The sequence below is a fragment of the Balaenoptera acutorostrata genome, chromosome 3, assembly GCF_949987535.1.
Source record: "Balaenoptera acutorostrata chromosome 3, mBalAcu1.1, whole genome shotgun sequence".
NCBI classification, from domain to species: Eukaryota; Metazoa; Chordata; class Mammalia; order Artiodactyla; family Balaenopteridae; genus Balaenoptera; species Balaenoptera acutorostrata.
In genome coordinates this window covers 56,543,809-56,565,914 of record NC_080066.1, presented here as the reverse complement: position 1 = coordinate 56,565,914, position 22,106 = coordinate 56,543,809, and the positions used below count along the sequence as shown (strand labels likewise).

The following is a 22,106-nucleotide window of genomic DNA, read 5'->3' as shown; positions in this document are numbered from 1 at the left end:
AGAGAACATGATTTTTGTGAACACTTAACCTGGGCGTGAGACTGGAACCTGCTTCCCAAGTACCACTCTCCCTTACCAAAAACTGATTGTGTGTCTCACAGCACGACTGAAGGAAGTTACGCACGTACGTTGGTCGGTGTGTGAGACACTGTATGTGTGTATCCACACATGTGGGCGTGTGTGACTGTGACTGTGCACGAGGATGCGTTTGTGGATTCCTCTGTGTGCCGCTAAATACGCGTCTTGGTCTCTGGGTGTCCCTGTGGCCCTCTGCAGACGCCTCTAACAGTAAACGTCATAGTTTATACACAGCCCCCTGGTTGGACCCCCAACTGAAAGGAGAAAGACCCCTGTCAGCTTCATGAGGCCGCATGCAAACTTTGACCCCCAGGGCTGTCGAAATAGGCCACAGACTCCGGCTCTCCCACAGCCACGCCTTCTGACCAAAGCACAAACACTGGACGAGACCTCCCTCCCGGCCGTGGGTGTCACACCTATGTGGACCTGGAGATCCTGCCACCTACCACCACATCTGATGTGCCCTTGGGGTCACTCCCAGTGTTCCCGGAAGCAAGGTAACCTCCCATGGGTGGGCTGACACCGACCTGCAGGTGCTGAAAGGCAACATGCAGCCTGGCACTTCTCAAGGGGTTAACGGACTTCGGCCCAAGTGCCTCATCTCGCCAACTAGACCAAATCACTTTCCATGACCCCGTGGGAATGCCCACAATGGGAAGTGTTGGGCTTCAGCAACCAGGACACAGATTGGAACCCCATAGTGGAAATTAGGCCACCTTCCCGGCCACGTATAGGCAAGCTTCCAACTGGTAGGTTTGGTGGCCCTGACCACTGAGGAAACGCTCAAACGCTACACAGCCTCGTCCTAAGTGCCCTCCTCCTGCCTGCAGGGCAACTTGACTCTACTTGAAGCCACAGACATCATGCGAACACGGAGACACTGAACAGCAGGGAAGACACACCGCAAGCCTGTCTGCTTTGATGATGCACACCCCACGCCATGCATCCTGGCGATTCTCCACTGCCACAGTGACACTACCGTGGAACTCACAGTGATCAAAGACACTGTCCCCGAGGACCAGAGACAGACTTTCAACGGAAAACCTTTGCCACACGAGGGGACCTGGAAACTTGAAAGGGCAGAGTGGCTGTCCACGACAGTGCGCCCGGTGCCGCATCAGTGCCCCCACCTCAGTCCCCCCAAAGGACTGCTCCAGATAAACCTCTGGCTGTTCGCAAGCCGAGTCATGTCCCCCCCCCCGGGAGAAGCACTTTCGCTTTGCACATTCCCAAACAAGGGAACAAAGCGGCCAAAGGGGATGTTCGCATAACTAACCATCCTCCAAGGAGGCCAGCACTGACGCGTCACCTTGTCAATCTTCTTTACGTCTCGCAAGACACCCTTTGGGTGTCTTTCCTCTGGCAATGGGATTCCAAATCTACACAGGTTACCTACCTCACCTCATCCACTTGAACTGCCAAAGCCATCCCCTCCATAGGCGGCTGATGCCAGCCAATCACGAACATGACACATCCTAGGGAAGCCGAAGCCAGCACCTGCAACTCAATTATGATAGCCTATTCCATGACATCACAAAGGACATGTCCTCATCTTCCCTTACCTTCCTGTGCGAGCCATCAGTAATCCACGCAGGTTTAAATTCAGCACTCGTTCCTCTCCCCACTCCACGATGACCCCCTTGGCATCAACACTGTGCCGGGAGTTAAAGTAGAGAAGCAAACAAGGGCAGCAGCGAGGCCTAATCCATCAGCCCCTTTCCGCCGATGCCAAACCGAGCTCACCCCCGCCCATTGCTCCAGCCTCACTAGGCACTCAAGAACCTCACCGTGAAAAACGCAAGAACAGGGAGGGCCACAGGCCTGGCCTGAGGTTCCAGGCACCAACCAGGGACGCTTGCTCATTTTGGCTTCCAGAATCAACCCCCAAAATGGCATGCACGAAGCGTGATCCTGGCCAAAACTCACCTCCCAACTGCAAGCTAACTGGGCCTAGACCAGCACACACTCCGACTCTTAAGACCAGCAGGAGAGCCTGCCCCCTCGCATTCCCTCAACAGCCATTCAGCAGGGACCCGGGATTCACAGAAACACAGCTTATGTGCAGACACGGTCAACCCTCAGACAGGAGCCCCTCCAATACTGGAGTCCTTGGTGGTGTTTGCATGCATGTCGGCGGGGGACGCTGGCACTCATTCCTAACTGTCCTCTCCCCCTGAGGGAGGAAACGTGCTGAACCTCAGTTTCGATGAGGAGACGGTAGAGTGTTCTCACTCATTTGGTTCAGATTTTCCAAGGAATGCATGCAAGGGTGTCATCATCGATCCAAGCACATGCTGGGACGCTGCAGAACACAACCGGGGTGTGCGCGGGGCTCTGTACAGGAGCCATGAGCCTGGGCTACCGCAAAAGCCTGGAGAATCCACAGCCCTCAGGCCACTCAGCAAGAGGAACAATCAATCCACACTTGCAGCCATTGGGCCCGTCTGAGGAAAACCTAATATCTAATGGCACATCTTGGGGTGCTTGAATACCTACCGTCCTGAGTGATCCACGACCATGCTCGGGGACATGGGCCCGCCTCACTTTTTACAGTTCTTCATAGCACCTCCAGTCATCAGAGCACACGAAGGTCTTCTTGTTTGTGCCGACGGCCAGCCTTTCCCTGCAACTGCACCTGAGAAGTGGACAGAAATCACCGAGGCTTCATAAGTGGACCGGTGTCCTCAGAGGACATGATCCATAAAAACATTTACCTGGCCTTGAGTTCTGAAACTGCTTCCCAAGGACCTCTATCCCTTAGCGAGAATTGACTGCATGTCTGATAGTACGACTGCAGGAAGTTAGGCACATACGTTGGCCGGTGTGTGAGAGGCTGTATGTGTGTGTTCACGTGTGTGGGCGTGTGTGACTGTGTCAGCGCATGCAGACATGATTGTGGGTTTCTCTGTGCGCCGCTGAAAACGCGTCTTGGTCTCTGTGTGTCCCTATGGCCCTGTGAAGAGGAGTCCAACAATAAAAGAAATAGTTTATACACAGCACCCTGGTTAGACCCCCAAGTGAAAGGAGAAAGACCCCAGTCAGTTTCAAGGGGCCGCAGGCAAACTTTGACCCCCAGGGGCTGTTGAAATAGTCCACGGACTCCCGCTCTCCCGCAGACACGCCTTCTGACCAAAACACAGAGACTCGACGAGACCTGCCTCCGGGCCTTGGCTGTGACATCTACGTGCACCTCGAGACTCTGTCAGCTACCAGCACATCTGATGGGCATTTGGGGTCACTCGCAGCACTTCCGGAAGCAAGGGAACTCCCATGGTCGGGCTGACACCGACCGGCAGCTGTCTACTGCCAAGATGCAGCCTGAAACCACTCAAGGGGCTAACGAACGTGGGCCCACGTGCCACCTCTCGCCAACTAGGCCTAATCACTTTCCATTGACCCGTGGGAATGCCCACCACAGGAAGTGGTGGGCTTCAGCCACCATGACCCATGTCGGATCCCCACGGCCGAAACTAGTCCACATTCCCAGCCACGTCTCAGGCAGCTCCCATCTTGAATGTTCGCGGCCCTGACCCCTAAGGAAACGCTTAAACCCTTGAGAGCCTCGTCCTACGTGCCCTCCTCCAGCCCACAGGGCGACACGACCCTACTGGAAACCACAAATATCTTCAGAACACGGGAACACTGAACACCAGGGAAGACAGACCACAAGCCTGTCTCCTTCGTTGATGCTGATCCCACCCCATGCATCCTGGAAATTCTCCACTGCCACAGTGACACTACCGAGTAACTCACAGTGATCAAAGGCATGGTCCCCGAGGACCACAGACAAACATTCAACGGAAGACCTCTGCCATGCGAGGGGACTTGGAAGCCTGAAAGGGAACAGTGGCTGGCCATGGCAGCACAGCAGGCATGGCAACGGGGCCCCCATCCCTGCCCCACCAATGGACTGCTCCAGATAAACCTCTGGCTGTTCGAAAGGCCTGCCTGCTACACTGGCCGGTCGCGTCATTCCCCCACGGGAGAAACACTTTCGCTTTACACACTGCCAAACAAGGGAACAGAGCGGCCAAACGGGATGTTCGCATAACACAACTACCTCCAAGGAGGCCAGCACAGACGCCTCACCATGTCGATCTTCTCTACTTCCCGCAAGACACCCTTTGGGTGTCATTCCTCGGGCAACAGCATCGCAACTCTACACAGGTTTCCTACCTCAACTCACCCACTTGAACTGCCAAAGCCATCCGCTCCATAGGCAGCTTATGCCAGCCCATCACGAACAAGACACATTCTTGGGAAGCCGAGGCCAGCGCCTGCAACTCAATGATGTCAGCCCATCCCACGACATCACACAGGACCTTTCCTCATGATACCTTACCTTTTTCTCCAGGCCAGCAGCCACCACCCAGGCTGAAATACTTCACTCGATCCACACCCCACTCCACGAAGATCCACTTAGCGCCAACAGTGTGCCGGCAACTTCAGCAGAGGAGCTGACAGGGGCAGCACTGAGGCCTAAACCATCAGCCCCCTACCGCCATCGCCCACTCCAACCCACGCCCGCTCACTGCTCCAGCCACACTGGGCAGTCAAGAACCTCACCGGGCGAAACACAACAACAGAGAGGGCCACAGGCCTGGCCTGAGGCTCCAGGCTCCAACCAGGGAAGCTTGCTCATTTTGGCTTCCATAATCAACCTCGGAAGCGGCATGCACAAAGCGTGATCCTGTCCAAAAATCACCTCTCCAAGCTGCAAGCTTACTGGGTCTATACCAGAACACACTCCGACCCTGAAGACTAGCAGGAAAGACTGCCCTCTTGCATTCCCTCAACGGCCTTTTAGCAGGGACCGGGGATTCATAGATGACCCAGCTTATGGGCGGACATGGTCGACACTCAGACAGGAGCCCCTCCAATGCTGGAGCCCTTAGTGGTGTTTGCATGCCTGTCAGCAGGGGACGTTGGCCCTCACTCCTAACTGTCCCATACTCCCGAGAGAGGAAACGTGCTGGACCTCAGTTTCGATGAGGAGACGGTAGAGCGTTCTCACTCATTTTGTTCAGATTTTCCAAGGAATGCATACAAGGGTGTCATCATCGATCCAAGCACGTGTTGGGACCCTGCAGAACACAAAAGGGAAGGCCGTGGGGCTCTGCAGAGGAGCCATGACCTGGAAGTACTCCAACTGCCTGGGGAATCCACAGTTCTCAGGCCACGCAGCAAGACCAACAGTCAATCCACTCTTGCAACCATTGGGCCCATCTGTGGAAAACCTAAAATCCAATGGCACATCTTAGTATGGGTGAATGCCTACCGTCCTGAGATATCCACAGTCATGCTCGGCAACGTGCACCCGCCCCACTTTTTCCAGTTCTCCTTAGCACATCCAGTCATCAGACAACGCGATGTTCTTCTTCTCTTTGCCGACAGCCAGCCTTACCCTGCAACTGCACCTGACAAGTGGACAGAAATCACGCAGGTTTCTGAATTGCACCAGGGTCCTCAGAGAACATGATTTTTGTGAACACTTAACCTGGGCGTGAGACTGGAACCTGCTTCCCAAGTACCACTCTCCCTTACCAAAAACTGATTGTGTGTCTCACAGCACGACTGAAGGAAGTTACGCACGTACGTTGGTCGGTGTGTGAGACACTGTATGTGTGTATCCACACATGTGGGCGTGTGTGACTGTGACTGTGCACGAGGATGCGTTTGTGGATTCCTCTGTGTGCCGCTAAATACGCGTCTTGGTCTCTGGGTGTCCCTGTGGCCCTCTGCAGACGCCTCTAACAGTAAACGTCATAGTTTATACACAGCCCCCTGGTTGGACCCCCAACTGAAAGGAGAAAGACCCCTGTCAGCTTCATGAGGCCGCATGCAAACTTTGACCCCCAGGGCTGTCGAAATAGGCCACAGACTCCGGCTCTCCCACAGCCACGCCTTCTGACCAAAGCACAAACACTGGACGAGACCTCCCTCCCGGCCGTGGGTGTCACACCTATGTGGACCTGGAGATCCTGCCACCTACCACCACATCTGATGTGCCCTTGGGGTCACTCCCAGTGTTCCCGGAAGCAAGGTAACCTCCCATGGGTGGGCTGACACCGACCTGCAGGTGCTGAAAGGCAACATGCAGCCTGGCACTTCTCAAGGGGTTAACGGACTTCGGCCCAAGTGCCTCATCTCGCCAACTAGACCAAATCACTTTCCATGACCCCGTGGGAATGCCCACAATGGGAAGTGTTGGGCTTCAGCAACCAGGACACAGATTGGAACCCCATAGTGGAAATTAGGCCACCTTCCCGGCCACGTATAGGCAAGCTTCCAACTGGTAGGTTTGGTGGCCCTGACCACTCAGGAAACGCTCAAACGCTACACAGCCTCGTCCTAAGTGCCCTCCTCCTGCCTGCAGGGCAACTTGACTCTACTTGAAGCCACAGACATCATGCGAACACGGAGACACTGAACAGCAGGGAAGACACACCGCAAGCCTGTCTGCTTTGATGATGCACACCCCACGCCATGCATCCTGGCGATTCTCCACTGCCACAGTGACACTACCGTGGAACTCACAGTGATCAAAGACACTGTCCCCGAGGACCAGAGACAGACTTTCAACGGAAAACCTTTGCCACACGAGGGGACCTGGAAACTTGAAAGGGCAGAGTGGCTGTCCACGACAGTGCGCCTGGCGCCGCATCAGTGCCCCCACCTCAGTCCCCCCAAAGGACTGCTCCAGATAAACCTCTGGCTGTTCGCAAGCCGAGTCATGTCCCCCCCCCCCGGGAGAAGCACTTTCGCTTTGCACATTCCCAAACAAGGGAACAAAGCGGCCAAAGGGGATGTTCGCATAACTAACCATCCTCCAAGGAGGCCAGCACTGACGCGTCACCTTGTCAATCTTCTTTACGTCTCGCAAGACACCCTTTGGGTGTCTTTCCTCTGGCAATGGGATTCCAAATCTACACAGGTTACCTACCTCACCTCATCCACTTGAACTGCCAAAGCCATCCCCTCCATAGGCGGCTGATGCCAGCCAATCACGAACATGACACATCCTAGGGAAGCCGAAGCCAGCACCTGCAACTCAATTATGATAGCCTATTCCATGACATCACAAAGGACATGTCCTCATCTTCCCTTACCTTCCTGTGCGAGCCATCAGTAATCCACGCAGGTTTAAATTCAGCACTCGTTCCTCTCCCCACTCCACGATGACCCCCTTGGCATCAACACTGTGCCGGGAGTTAAAGTAGAGAAGCAAACAAGGGCAGCAGCGAGGCCTAATCCATCAGCCCCTTTCCGCCGATGCCAAACCGAGCTCACCCCCGCCCATTGCTCCAGCCTCACTAGGCACTCAAGAACCTCACCGTGAAAAACGCAAGAACAGGGAGGGCCACAGGCCTGGCCTGAGGTTCCAGGCACCAACCAGGGACGCTTGCTCATTTTGGCTTCCAGAATCAACCCCCAAAATGGCATGCACGAAGCGTGATCCTGGCCAAAACTCACCTCCCAACTGCAAGCTAACTGGGCCTAGACCAGCACACACTCCGACTCTTAAGACCAGCAGGAGAGCCTGCCCCCTCGCATTCCCTCAACAGCCATTCAGCAGGGACCCGGGATTCACAGAAACACAGCTTATGTGCAGACACGGTCAACCTTCAGACAGGAGCCCCTCCAATACTGGAGTCCTTGGTGGTGTTTGCATGCATGTCGGCGGGGGATGCTGGCACTCATTCCTAACTGTCCTCTCCCCCTGAGGGAGGAAACGTGCTGAAGCTCAGTTTCGATGAGGAGACGGTAGAGTGTTCTCACTCATTTGGTTCAGATTTTCCAAGGAATGCATGCAAGGGTGTCATCATCGATCCAAGCACATGCTGGGACGCTGCAGAACACAACCGGGGTGTGCGCGGGGCTCTGTACAGGAGCCATGAGCCTGGGCTACCGCAAAAGCCTGGAGAATCCACAGCCCTCAGGCCACTCAGCAAGAGGAACAATCAATCCACACTTGCAGCCATTGGGCCCGTCTGAGGAAAACCTAATATCTAATGGCACATCTTGGGGTGCTTGAATACCTACCGTCCTGAGTGATCCACGACCATGCTCGGGGACATGGGCCCGCCTCACTTTTTACAGTTCTTCATAGCACCTCCAGTCATCAGAGCACACGAAGGTCTTCTTGTTTGTGCCGACGGCCAGCCTTTCCCTGCAACTGCACCTGAGAAGTGGACAGAAATCACCGAGGCTTCATAAGTGGACCGGTGTCCTCAGAGGACATGATCCATAAAAACATTTACCTGGCCTTGAGTTCTGAAACTGCTTCCCAAGGACCTCTATCCCTTAGCGAGAATTGACTGCATGTCTGATAGTACGACTGCAGGAAGTTAGGCACATACGTTGGCCGGTGTGTGAGAGGCTGTATGTGTGTGTTCACGTGTGTGGGCGTGTGTGACTGTGTCAGCGCATGCAGACATGCTTGTGGATTTCTCTGTGCGCCGCTGAAAACGCGTCTTGGTCTCTGTGTGTCCCTATGGCCCTGTGAAGAGGAGTCCAACAATAAAAGAAATAGTTTATACACAGCACCCTGGTTAGACCCCCAAGTGAAAGGAGAAAGACCCCAGTCAGTTTCAAGGGGCCGCAGGCAAACTTTGACCCCCAGGGGCTGTTGAAATAGTCCACGGACTCCCGCTCTCCCGCAGACACGCCTTCTGACCAAAACACAGAGACTCGACGAGACCTGCCTCCGGGCCTTGGCTGTGACATCTACGTGCACCTCGAGACTCTGTCAGCTACCAGCACATCTGATGGGCATTTGGGGTCACTCGCAGCACTTCCGGAAGCAAGGGAACTCCCATGGTCGGGCTGACACCGACCGGCAGCTGTCTACTGCCAAGATGCAGCCTGAAACCACTCAAGGGGCTAACGAACGTGGGCCCACGTGCCACCTCTCGCCAACTAGGCCTAATCACTTTCCATTGACCCGTGGGAATGCCCACCACAGGAAGTGGTGGGCTTCAGCCACCATGACCCATGTCGGATCCCCACGGCCGAAACTAGTCCACATTCCCAGCCACGTCTCAGGCAGCTCCCATCTTGAATGTTCGCGGCCCTGACCCCTAAGGAAACGCTTAAACCCTTGAGAGCCTCGTCCTACGTGCCCTCCTCCAGCCCACAGGGCGACACGACCCTACTGGAAACCACAAATATCTTCAGAACACGGGAACACTGAACACCAGGGAAGACAGACCACAAGCCTGTCTCCTTCGTTGATGCTGATCCCACCCCATGCATCCTGGAAATTCTCCACTGCCACAGTGACACTACCGAGTAACTCACAGTGATCAAAGGCATGGTCCCCGAGGACCACAGACAAACATTCAACGGAAGACCTCTGCCATGCGAGGGGACTTGGAAGCCTGAAAGGGAACAGTGGCTGGCCATGGCAGCACAGCAGGCATGGCAACGGGGCCCCCATCCCTGCCCCACCAATGGACTGCTCCAGATAAACCTCTGGCTGTTCGAAAGGCCTGCCTGCTACACTGGCCGGTCGCGTCATTCCCCCACGGGAGAAACACTTTCGCTTTACACACTGCCAAACAAGGGAACAGAGCGGCCAAACGGGATGTTCGCATAACACAACTACCTCCAAGGAGGCCAGCACAGACGCCTCACCATGTCGATCTTCTCTACTTCCCGCAAGACACCCTTTGGGTGTCATTCCTCGGGCAACAGCATCGCAACTCTACACAGGTTTCCTACCTCAACTCACCCACTTGAACTGCCAAAGCCATCCGCTCCATAGGCAGCTTATGCCAGCCCATCACGAACAAGACACATTCTTGGGAAGCCGAGGCCAGCGCCTGCAACTCAATGATGTCAGCCCATCCCACGACATCACACAGGACCTTTCCTCATGATACCTTACATTTTTCTCCAGGCCAGCAGCCACCACCCAGGCTGAAATGCTTCACTCGATCCACACCCCACTCCACGAAGATCCACTTAGCGCCAACAGTGTGCCGGCAACTTCAGCAGAGGAGCTGACAGGGGCAGCACTGAGGCCTAAACCATCAGCCCCCTACCGCCATCGCCCACTCCAACCCACGCCCGCTCACTGCTCCAGCCACACTGGGCAGTCAAGAACCTCACCGGGCGAAACACAACAACAGAGAGGGCCACAGGCCTGGCCTGAGGCTCCAGGCTCCAACCAGGGAAGCTTGCTCATTTTGGCTTCCATAATCAACCTCGGAAGCGGCATGCACAAAGCGTGATCCTGTCCAAAAATCACCTCTCCAAGCTGCAAGCTTACTGGGTCTATACCAGAACACACTCCGACCCTGAAGACTAGCAGGAAAGACTGCCCTCTTGCATTCCCTCAATGGCCTTTTAGCAGGGACCGGGGATTCATAGATGACCCAGCTTATGGGCGGACATGGTCGACACTCAGACAGGAGCCCCTCCAATGCTGGAGCCCTTAGTGGTGTTTGCATGCCTGTCAGCAGGGGACGTTGGCCCTCACTCCTAACTGTCCCATACTCCCGAGAGAGGAAACGTGCTGGACCTCAGTTTCGATGAGGAGACGGTAGAGCGTTCTCACTCATTTTGTTCAGATTTTCCAAGGAATGCATACAAGGGTGTCATCATCGATCCAAGCACGTGTTGGGACCCTGCAGAACACAAAAGGGAAGGCCGTGGGGCTCTGCAGAGGAGCCATGACCTGGAAGTACTCCAACTGCCTGGGGAATCCACAGTTCTCAGGCCACGCAGCAAGACCAACAGTCAATCCACTCTTGCAACCATTGGGCCCATCTGTGGAAAACCTAAAATCCAATGGCACATCTTAGTATGGGTGAATGCCTACCGTCCTGAGATATCCACAGTCATGCTCGGCAACGTGCACCCGCCCCACTTTTTCCAGTTCTCCTTAGCACATCCAGTCATCAGACAACGCGATGTTCTTCTTCTCTTTGCCGACAGCCAGCCTTACCCTGCAACTGCACCTGACAAGTGGACAGAAATCACGCAGGTTTCTGAATTGCACCAGGGTCCTCAGAGAACATGATTTTTGTGAACACTTAACCTGGGCGTGAGACTGGAACCTGCTTCCCAAGTACCACTCTCCCTTACCAAAAACTGATTGTGTGTCTCACAGCACGACTGAAGGAAGTTACGCACGTACGTTGGTCGGTGTGTGAGACACTGTATGTGTGTATCCACACATGTGGGCGTGTGTGACTGTGACTGTGCACGAGGATGCGTTTGTGGATTCCTCTGTGTGCCGCTAAATACGCGTCTTGGTCTCTGGGTGTCCCTGTGGCCCTCTGCAGACGCCTCTAACAGTAAACGTCATAGTTTATACACAGCCCCCTGGTTGGACCCCCAACTGAAAGGAGAAAGACCCCTGTCAGCTTCATGAGGCCGCATGCAAACTTTGACCCCCAGGGCTGTCGAAATAGGCCACAGACTCCGGCTCTCCCACAGCCACGCCTTCTGACCAAAGCACAAACACTGGACGAGACCTCCCTCCCGGCCGTGGGTGTCACACCTATGTGGACCTGGAGATCCTGCCACCTACCACCACATCTGATGTGCCCTTGGGGTCACTCCCAGTGTTCCCGGAAGCAAGGTAACCTCCCATGGGTGGGCTGACACCGACCTGCAGGTGCTGAAAGGCAACATGCAGCCTGGCACTTCTCAAGGGGTTAACGGACTTCGGCCCAAGTGCCTCATCTCGCCAACTAGACCAAATCACTTTCCATGACCCCGTGGGAATGCCCACAATGGGAAGTGTTGGGCTTCAGCAACCAGGACACAGATTGGAACCCCATAGTGGAAATTAGGCCACCTTCCCGGCCACGTATAGGCAAGCTTCCAACTGGTAGGTTTGGTGGCCCTGACCACTCAGGAAACGCTCAAACGCTACACAGCCTCGTCCTAAGTGCCCTCCTCCTGCCTGCAGGGCAACTTGACTCTACTTGAAGCCACAGACATCATGCGAACACGGAGACACTGAACAGCAGGGAAGACACACCGCAAGCCTGTCTGCTTTGATGATGCACACCCCACGCCATGCATCCTGGCGATTCTCCACTGCCACAGTGACACTACCGTGGAACTCACAGTGATCAAAGACACTGTCCCCGAGGACCAGAGACAGACTTTCAACGGAAAACCTTTGCCACACGAGGGGACCTGGAAACTTGAAAGGGCAGAGTGGCTGTCCACGACAGTGCGCCTGGCGCCGCATCAGTGCCCCCACCTCAGTCCCCCCAAAGGACTGCTCCAGATAAACCTCTGGCTGTTCGCAAGCCGAGTCATGTCCCCCCCCCCCGGGAGAAGCACTTTCGCTTTGCACATTCCCAAACAAGGGAACAAAGCGGCCAAAGGGGATGTTCGCATAACTAACCATCCTCCAAGGAGGCCAGCACTGACGCGTCACCTTGTCAATCTTCTTTACGTCTCGCAAGACACCCTTTGGGTGTCTTTCCTCTGGCAATGGGATTCCAAATCTACACAGGTTACCTACCTCACCTCATCCACTTGAACTGCCAAAGCCATCCCCTCCATAGGCGGCTGATGCCAGCCAATCACGAACATGACACATCCTAGGGAAGCCGAAGCCAGCACCTGCAACTCAATTATGATAGCCTATTCCATGACATCACAAAGGACATGTCCTCATCTTCCCTTACCTTCCTGTGCGAGCCATCAGTAATCCACGCAGGTTTAAATTCAGCACTCGTTCCTCTCCCCACTCCACGATGACCCCCTTGGCATCAACACTGTGCCGGGAGTTAAAGTAGAGAAGCAAACAAGGGCAGCAGCGAGGCCTAATCCATCAGCCCCTTTCCGCCGATGCCAAACCGAGCTCACCCCCGCCCATTGCTCCAGCCTCACTAGGCACTCAAGAACCTCACCGTGAAAAACGCAAGAACAGGGAGGGCCACAGGCCTGGCCTGAGGTTCCAGGCACCAACCAGGGACGCTTGCTCATTTTGGCTTCCAGAATCAACCCCCAAAATGGCATGCACGAAGCGTGATCCTGGCCAAAACTCACCTCCCAACTGCAAGCTAACTGGGCCTAGACCAGCACACACTCCGACTCTTAAGACCAGCAGGAGAGCCTGCCCCCTCGCATTCCCTCAACAGCCATTCAGCAGGGACCCGGGATTCACAGAAACACAGCTTATGTGCAGACACGGTCAACCTTCAGACAGGAGCCCCTCCAATACTGGAGTCCTTGGTGGTGTTTGCATGCATGTCGGCGGGGGATGCTGGCACTCATTCCTAACTGTCCTCTCCCCCTGAGGGAGGAAACGTGCTGAAGCTCAGTTTCGATGAGGAGACGGTAGAGTGTTCTCACTCATTTGGTTCAGATTTTCCAAGGAATGCATGCAAGGGTGTCATCATCGATCCAAGCACATGCTGGGACGCTGCAGAACACAACCGGGGTGTGCGCGGGGCTCTGTACAGGAGCCATGAGCCTGGGCTACTGCAAAAGCCTGGAGAATCCACAGCCCTCAGGCCACTCAGCAAGAGGAACAATCAATCCACACTTGCAGCCATTGGGCCCGTCTGAGGAAAACCTAATATCTAATGGCACATCTTGGGGTGCTTGAATACCTACCGTCCTGAGTGATCCACGACCATGCTCGGGGACATGGGCCCGCCTCACTTTTTACAGTTCTTCATAGCACCTCCAGTCATCAGAGCACACGAAGGTCTTCTTGTTTGTGCCGACGGCCAGCCTTTCCCTGCAACTGCACCTGAGAAGTGGACAGAAATCACCGAGGCTTCATAAGTGGACCGGTGTCCTCAGAGGACATGATCCATAAAAACATTTACCTGGCCTTGAGTTCTGAAACTGCTTCCCAAGGACCTCTATCCCTTAGCGAGAATTGACTGCATGTCTGATAGTACGACTGCAGGAAGTTAGGCACATACGTTGGCCGGTGTGTGAGAGGCTGTATGTGTGTGTTCACGTGTGTGGGCGTGTGTGACTGTGTCAGCGCATGCAGACATGCTTGTGGATTTCTCTGTGCGCCGCTGAAAACGCGTCTTGGTCTCTGTGTGTCCCTATGGCCCTGTGAAGAGGAGTCCAACAATAAAAGAAATAGTTTATACACAGCACCCTGGTTAGACCCCCAAGTGAAAGGAGAAAGACCCCAGTCAGTTTCAAGGGGCCGCAGGCAAACTTTGACCCCCAGGGGCTGTTGAAATAGTCCACGGACTCCCGCTCTCCCGCAGACACGCCTTCTGACCAAAACACAGAGACTCGACGAGACCTGCCTCCGGGCCTTGGCTGTGACATCTACGTGCACCTCGAGACTCTGTCAGCTACCAGCACATCTGATGGGCATTTGGGGTCACTCGCAGCACTTCCGGAAGCAAGGGAACTCCCATGGTCGGGCTGACACCGACCGGCAGCTGTCTACTGCCAAGATGCAGCCTGAAACCACTCAAGGGGCTAACGAACGTGGGCCCACGTGCCACCTCTCGCCAACTAGGCCTAATCACTTTCCATTGACCCGTGGGAATGCCCACCACAGGAAGTGGTGGGCTTCAGCCACCATGACCCATGTCGGATCCCCACGGCCGAAACTAGTCCACATTCCCAGCCACGTCTCAGGCAGCTCCCATCTTGAATGTTCGCGGCCCTGACCCCTAAGGAAACGCTTAAACCCTTGAGAGCCTCGTCCTACGTGCCCTCCTCCAGCCCACAGGGCGACACGACCCTACTGGAAACCACAAATATCTTCAGAACACGGGAACACTGAACACCAGGGAAGACAGACCACAAGCCTGTCTCCTTCGTTGATGCTGATCCCACCCCATGCATCCTGGAAATTCTCCACTGCCACAGTGACACTACCGAGTAACTCACAGTGATCAAAGGCATGGTCCCCGAGGACCACAGACAAACATTCAACGGAAGACCTCTGCCATGCGAGGGGACTTGGAAGCCTGAAAGGGAACAGTGGCTGGCCATGGCAGCACAGCAGGCATGGCAACGGGGCCCCCATCCCTGCCCCACCAATGGACTGCTCCAGATAAACCTCTGGCTGTTCGAAAGGCCTGCCTGCTACACTGGCCGGTCGCGTCATTCCCCCACGGGAGAAACACTTTCGCTTTACACACTGCCAAACAAGGGAACAGAGCGGCCAAACGGGATGTTCGCATAACACAACTACCTCCAAGGAGGCCAGCACAGACGCCTCACCATGTCGATCTTCTCTACTTCCCGCAAGACACCCTTTGGGTGTCATTCCTCGGGCAACAGCATCGCAACTCTACACAGGTTTCCTACCTCAACTCACCCACTTGAACTGCCAAAGCCATCCGCTCCATAGGCAGCTTATGCCAGCCCATCACGAACAAGACACATTCTTGGGAAGCCGAGGCCAGCGCCTGCAACTCAATGATGTCAGCCCATCCCACGACATCACACAGGACCTTTCCTCATGATACCTTACCTTTTTCTCCAGGCCAGCAGCCACCACCCAGGCTGAAATGCTTCACTCGATCCACACCCCACTCCACGAAGATCCACTTAGCGCCAACAGTGTGCCGGCAACTTCAGCAGAGGAGCTGACAGGGGCAGCACTGAGGCCTAAACCATCAGCCCCCTACCGCCATCGCCCACTCCAACCCACGCCCGCTCACTGCTCCAGCCACACTGGGCAGTCAAGAACCTCACCGGGCGAAACACAACAACAGAGAGGGCCACAGGCCTGGCCTGAGGCTCCAGGCTCCAACCAGGGAAGCTTGCTCATTTTGGCTTCCATAATCAACCTCGGAAGCGGCATGCACAAAGCGTGATCCTGTCCAAAAATCACCTCTCCAAGCTGCAAGCTTACTGGGTCTATACCAGAACACACTCCGACCCTGAAGACTAGCAGGAAAGACTGCCCTCTTGCATTCCCTCAATGGCCTTTTAGCAGGGACCGGGGATTCATAGATGACCCAGCTTATGGGCGGACATGGTCGACACTCAGACAGGAGCCCCTCCAATGCTGGAGCCCTTAGTGGTGTTTGCATGCCTGTCAGCAGGGGACGTTGGCCCTCACTCCTAACTGTCCCATACTCCCGAGAGAGGAAACGTGCTGGACCTCAGTTTCGATGAGGAGACGGTAGAGCGTTCTCACTCATTTTGTTCAGATTTTCCAAGGAATGCATACAAGGGTGTCATCATCGATCCAAGCACGTGTTGGGACCCTGCAGAACACAAAAGGGAAGGCCGTGGGGCTCTGCAGAGGAGCCATGACCTGGAAGTACTCCAACTGCCTGGGGAATCCACAGTTCTCAGGCCACGCAGCAAGACCAACAGTCAATCCACTCTTGCAACCATTGGGCCCATCTGTGGAAAACCTAAAATCCAATGGCACATCTTAGTATGGGTGAATGCCTACCGTCCTGAGATATCCACAGTCATGCTCGGCAACGTGCACCCGCCCCACTTTTTCCAGTTCTCCTTAGCACATCCAGTCATCAGACAACGCGATGTTCTTCTTCTCTTTGCCGACAGCCAGCCTTACCCTGCAACTGCACCTGACAAGTGGACAGAAATCACGCAGGTTTCTGAATTGCACCAGGGTCCTCAGAGAACATGATTTTTGTGAACACTTAACCTGGGCGTGAGACTGGAACCTGCTTCCCAAGTACCACTCTCCCTTACCAAAAACTGATTGTGTGTCTCACAGCACGACTGAAGGAAGTTACGCACGTACGTTGGTCGGTGTGTGAGACACTGTATGTGTGTATCCACACATGTGGGCGTGTGTGACTGTGACTGTGCACGAGGATGCGTTTGTGGATTCCTCTGTGTGCCGCTAAATACGCGTCTTGGTCTCTGGGTGTCCCTGTGGCCCTCTGCAGACGCCTCTAACAGTAAACGTCATAGTTTATACACAGCCCCCTGGTTGGACCCCCAACTGAAAGGAGAAAGACCCCTGTCAGCTTCATGAGGCCGCATGCGAACTTTGACCCCCAGGGCTGTCGAAATAGGCCACAGACTCCGGCTCTCCCACAGCCACGCCTTCTGACCAAAGCACAAACACTGGACGAGACCTCCCTCCCGGCCGTGGGTGTCACACCTATGTGGACCTGGAGATCCTGCCACCTACCACCACATCTGATGTGCCCTTGGGGTCACTCCCAGTGTTCCCGGAAGCAAGGTAACCTCCCATGGGTGGGCTGACACCGACCTGCAGGTGCTGAAAGGCAACATGCAGCCTGGCACTTCTCAAGGGGTTAACGGACTTCGGCCCAAGTGCCTCATCTCGCCAACTAGACCAAATCACTTTCCATGACCCCGTGGGAATGCCCACAATGGGAAGTGTTGGGCTTCAGCAACCAGGACACAGGTTGGAACCCCATAGTGGAAATTAGGCCACCTTCCCGGCCACGTATAGGCAAGCTTCCAACTGGTAGGTTTGGTGGCCCTGACCACTGAGGAAACGCTCAAACGCTACACAGCCTCGTCCTAAGTGCCCTCCTCCTGCCTGCAGGGCAACTTGACTCTACTTGAAGCCACAGACATCATGCGAACACGGAGACACTGAACAGCAGGGAAGACACACCGCAAGCCTGTCTGCTTTGATGATGCACACCCCACGCCATGCATCCTGGCGATTCTCCACTGCCACAGTGACACTACCGTGGAACTCACAGTGATCAAAGACACTGTCCCCGAGGACCAGAGACAGACTTTCAACGGAAAACCTTTGCCACACGAGGGGACCTGGAAACTTGAAAGGGCAGAGTGGCTGTCCACGACAGTGCGCCTGGCGCCGCATCAGTGCCCCCACCTCAGTCCCCCCAAAGGACTGCTCCAGATAAACCTCTGGCTGTTCGCAAGCCGAGTCATGTCCCCCCCCCCCGGGAGAAGCACTTTCGCTTTGCACATTCCCAAACAAGGGAACAAAGCGGCCAAAGGGGATGTTCGCATAACTAACCATCCTCCAAGGAGGCCAGCACTGACGCGTCACCTTGTCAATCTTCTTTACGTCTCGCAAGACACCCTTTGGGTGTCTTTCCTCTGGCAATGGGATTCCAAATCTACACAGGTTACCTACCTCACCTCATCCACTTGAACTGCCAAAGCCATCCCCTCCATAGGCGGCTGATGCCAGCCAATCACGAACATGACACATCCTAGGGAAGCCGAAGCCAGCACCTGCAACTCAATTATGATAGCCTATTCCATGACATCACAAAGGACATGTCCTCATCTTCCCTTACCTTCCTGTGCGAGCCATCAGTAATCCACGCAGGTTTAAATTCAGCACTCGTTCCTCTCCCCACTCCACGATGACCCCCTTGGCATCAACACTGTGCCGGGAGTTAAAGTAGAGAAGCAAACAAGGGCAGCAGCGAGGCCTAATCCATCAGCCCCTTTCCGCCGATGCCAAACCGAGCTCACCCCCGCCCATTGCTCCAGCCTCACTAGGCACTCAAGAACCTCACCGTGAAAAACGCAAGAACAGGGAGGGCCACAGGCCTGGCCTGAGGTTCCAGGCACCAACCAGGGACGCTTGCTCATTTTGGCTTCCAGAATCAACCCCCAAAATGGCATGCACGAAGCGTGATCCTGGCCAAAACTCACCTCCCAACTGCAAGCTAACTGGGCCTAGACCAGCACACACTCCGACTCTTAAGACCAGCAGGAGAGCCTGCCCCCTCGCATTCCCTCAACAGCCATTCAGCAGGGACCCGGGATCACAGAAACACAGCTTATGTGCAGACACGGTCAACCCTCAGACAGGAGCCCCTCCAATACTGGAGTCCTTGGTGGTGTTTGCATGCATGTCGGCGGGGGACGCTGGCACTCATTCCTAACTGTCCTCTCCCCCTGAGGGAGGAAACGTGCTGAAGCTCAGTTTCGATGAGGAGACGGTAGAGTGTTCTCACTCATTTGGTTCAGATTTTCCAAGGAATGCATGCAAGGGTGTCATCATCGATCCAAGCACATGCTGGGACGCTGCAGAACACAACCGGGGTGTGCGCGGGGCTCTGTACAGGAGCCATGAGCCTGGGCTACCGCAAAAGCCTGGAGAATCCACAGCCCTCAGGCCACTCAGCAAGAGGAACAATCAATCCACACTTGCAGCCATTGGGCCCGTCTGAGGAAAACCTAATATCTAATGGCACATCTTGGGGTGCTTGAATACCTACCGTCCTGAGTGATCCACGACCATGCTCGGGGACATGGGCCCGCCTCACTTTTTACAGTTCTTCATAGCACCTCCAGTCATCAGAGCACACGAAGGTCTTCTTGTTTGTGCCGACGGCCAGCCTTTCCCTGCAACTGCACCTGAGAAGTGGACAGAAATCACCGAGGCTTCATAAGTGGACCGGTGTCCTCAGAGGACATGATCCATAAAAACATTTACCTGGCCTTGAGTTCTGAAACTGCTTCCCAAGGACCTCTATCCCTTAGCGAGAATTGACTGCATGTCTGATAGTACGACTGCAGGAAGTTAGGCACATACGTTGGCCGGTGTGTGAGAGGCTGTATGTGTGTGTTCACGTGTGTGGGCGTGTGTGACTGTGTCAGCGCATGCAGACATGCTTGTGGATTTCTCTGTGCGCCGCTGAAAACGCGTCTTGGTCTCTGTGTGTCCCTATGGCCCTGTGAAGAGGAGTCCAACAATAAAAGAAATAGTTTATACACAGCACCCTGGTTAGACCCCCAAGTGAAAGGAGAAAGACCCCAGTCAGTTTCAAGGGGCCGCAGGCAAACTTTGACCCCCAGGGGCTGTTGAAATAGTCCACGGACTCCCGCTCTCCCGCAGACACGCCTTCTGACCAAAACACAGAGACTCGACGAGACCTGCCTCCGGGCCTTGGCTGTGACATCTACGTGCACCTCGAGACTCTGTCAGCTACCAGCACATCTGATGGGCATTTGGGGTCACTCGCAGCACTTCCGGAAGCAAGGGAACTCCCATGGTCGGGCTGACACCGACCGGCAGCTGTCTACTGCCAAGATGCAGCCTGAAACCACTCAAGGGGCTAACGAACGTGGGCCCACGTGCCACCTCTCTCCAACTAGGCCTAATCACTTTCCATTGACCCGTGGGAATGCCCACCACAGGAAGTGGTGGGCTTCAGCCACCATGACCCATGTCGGATCCCCACGGCCGAAACTAGTCCACATTCCCAGCCACGTCTCAGGCAGCTCCCATCTTGAATGTTCGCGGCCCTGACCCCTAAGGAAACGCTTAAACCCTTGAGAGCCTCGTCCTACGTGCCCTCCTCCAGCCCACAGGGCGACACGACCCTACTGGAAACCACAAATATCTTCAGAACACGGGAACACTGAACACCAGGGAAGACAGACCACAAGCCTGTCTCCTTCGTTGATGCTGATCCCACCCCATGCATCCTGGAAATTCTCCACTGCCACAGTGACACTACCGAGTAACTCACAGTGATCAAAGGCATGGTCCCCGAGGACCACAGACAAACATTCAACGGAAGACCTCTGCCATGCGAGGGGACTTGGAAGCCTGAAAGGGAACAGTGGCTGGCCATGGCAGCACAGCAGGCATGGCAACGGGGCCCCCATCCCTGCCCCACCAATGGACTGCTCCAGATAAACCTCTGGCTGTTCGAAAGGCCTGCCTGCTACACTGGCCGGTCGCGTCATTCCCCCACGGGAGAAACACTTTCGCTTTACACACTGCCAAACAAGGGAACAGAGCGGCCAAACGGGATGTTCGCATAACACAACTACCTCCAAGGAGGCCAGCACAGACGCCTCACCATGTCGATCTTCTCTACTTCCCGCAAGACACCCTTTGGGTGTCATTCCTCGGGCAACAGCATCGCAACTCTATACAGGTTTCCTACCTCAACTCACCCACTTGAACTGCCAAAGCCATCCGCTCCATAGGCAGCTTATGCCAGCCCATCACGAACAAGACACATTCTTGGGAAGCCGAGGCCAGCGCCTGCAACTCAATGATGTCAGCCCATCCCACGAAATCACACAGGACCTTTCCTCATGATACCTTACCTTTTTCTCCAGGCCAGCAGCCACCACCCAGGCTGAAATGCTTCACTCGATCCACCCCCCACTCCACGAAGATCCACTTAGCGCCAACAGTGTGCCGGCAACTTCAGCAGAGGAGCTGACAGCGGCAGCACTGAGGCCTAAACCATCAGCCCCCTACCGCCATCGCCCACTCCAACCCACGCCTGCTCACTGCTCCAGCCACACTGGGCAGTCAAGAACCTCACCGGGCAAAACACAACAACAGAGAGGGCCACAGGCCTGGCCTGAGGCTCCAGGCTCCAACCAGGGAAGCTTGCTCATTTTGGCTTCCATAATCAACCTCGGAAGCGGCATGCACAAAGCGTGATCCTGTCCAAAAATCACCTCTCCAAGCTGCAAGCTTACTGGGTCTATACCAGAACACACTCCGACCCTGAAGACTAGCAGGAAAGCCTGCCCTCTTGCATTCCCTCAACGGCCTTTTAGCAGGGACCGGGGATTCATAGATGACCCAGCTTATGGGCGGACATGGTCGACACTCAGACAGGAGCCCCTCCAATGCTGGAGCCCTTAGTGGTGTTTGCATGCCTGTCAGCAGGGGACGTTGGCCCTCACTCCTAACTGTCCCATACTCCCGAGAGAGGAAACGTGCTGGACCTCAGTTTCGATGAGGAGACGGTAGAGCGTTCTCACTCATTTTGTTCAGATTTTCCAAGGAATGCATACAAGGGTGTCATCATCGATCCAAGCACGTGTTGGGACCCTGCAGAACACAAAAGGGAAGGCCGTGGGGCTCTGCAGAGGAGCCATGACCTGGAAGTACTCCAACTGCCTGGGGAATCCACAGTTCTCAGGCCACGCAGCAAGACCAACAGTCAATCCACTCTTGCAACCATTGGGCCCATCTGTGGAAAACCTAAAATCCAATGGCACATCTTAGTATGGGTGAATGCCTACCGTCCTGAGATATCCACAGTCATGCTCGGCAACGTGCACCCGCCCCACTTTTTCCAGTTCTCCTTAGCACATCCAGTCATCAGACAACGCGATGTTCTTCTTCTCTTTGC

At 55.0% G+C, this 22,106-nt stretch overlaps 8 non-coding genes across 8 annotated transcripts; all 8 read right to left on the bottom strand.

Annotated features, from left to right (window-relative positions):
• Positions 1-2,270: 2,270 nt before the first annotated feature.
• Positions 2,271-2,363, bottom strand: LOC130707922 (small nucleolar RNA SNORD116). The gene has a single exon (XR_009007952.1). It is a non-coding gene; the product is annotated as a small nucleolar RNA SNORD116 (small nucleolar RNA).
• A 2,689-nt stretch (positions 2,364-5,052) lies between these two features.
• On the bottom strand, positions 5,053-5,145 carry LOC130707850 (small nucleolar RNA SNORD116). The gene has a single exon (XR_009007879.1). It is a non-coding gene; the product is annotated as a small nucleolar RNA SNORD116 (small nucleolar RNA).
• Positions 5,146-7,817: 2,672 nt separating this feature from the next.
• On the bottom strand, positions 7,818-7,910 carry LOC130707953 (small nucleolar RNA SNORD116). Its single transcript, XR_009007983.1, has one exon. It is a non-coding gene; the product is annotated as a small nucleolar RNA SNORD116 (small nucleolar RNA).
• A 2,689-nt stretch (positions 7,911-10,599) lies between these two features.
• LOC130707849 (small nucleolar RNA SNORD116) lies at positions 10,600-10,692 on the bottom strand. The gene has a single exon (XR_009007878.1). It is a non-coding gene; the product is annotated as a small nucleolar RNA SNORD116 (small nucleolar RNA).
• A 2,672-nt stretch (positions 10,693-13,364) lies between these two features.
• Positions 13,365-13,457, bottom strand: LOC130707952 (small nucleolar RNA SNORD116). The gene has a single exon (XR_009007982.1). It is a non-coding gene; the product is annotated as a small nucleolar RNA SNORD116 (small nucleolar RNA).
• A 2,689-nt stretch (positions 13,458-16,146) lies between these two features.
• On the bottom strand, positions 16,147-16,239 carry LOC130707848 (small nucleolar RNA SNORD116). Its single transcript, XR_009007877.1, has one exon. It is a non-coding gene; the product is annotated as a small nucleolar RNA SNORD116 (small nucleolar RNA).
• A 2,671-nt stretch (positions 16,240-18,910) lies between these two features.
• Positions 18,911-19,003, bottom strand: LOC130707951 (small nucleolar RNA SNORD116). The gene has a single exon (XR_009007981.1). It is a non-coding gene; the product is annotated as a small nucleolar RNA SNORD116 (small nucleolar RNA).
• A 2,689-nt stretch (positions 19,004-21,692) lies between these two features.
• Positions 21,693-21,785, bottom strand: LOC114237558 (small nucleolar RNA SNORD116). The gene has a single exon (XR_003623091.1). It is a non-coding gene; the product is annotated as a small nucleolar RNA SNORD116 (small nucleolar RNA).
• Positions 21,786-22,106: the final 321 nt, after the last annotated feature.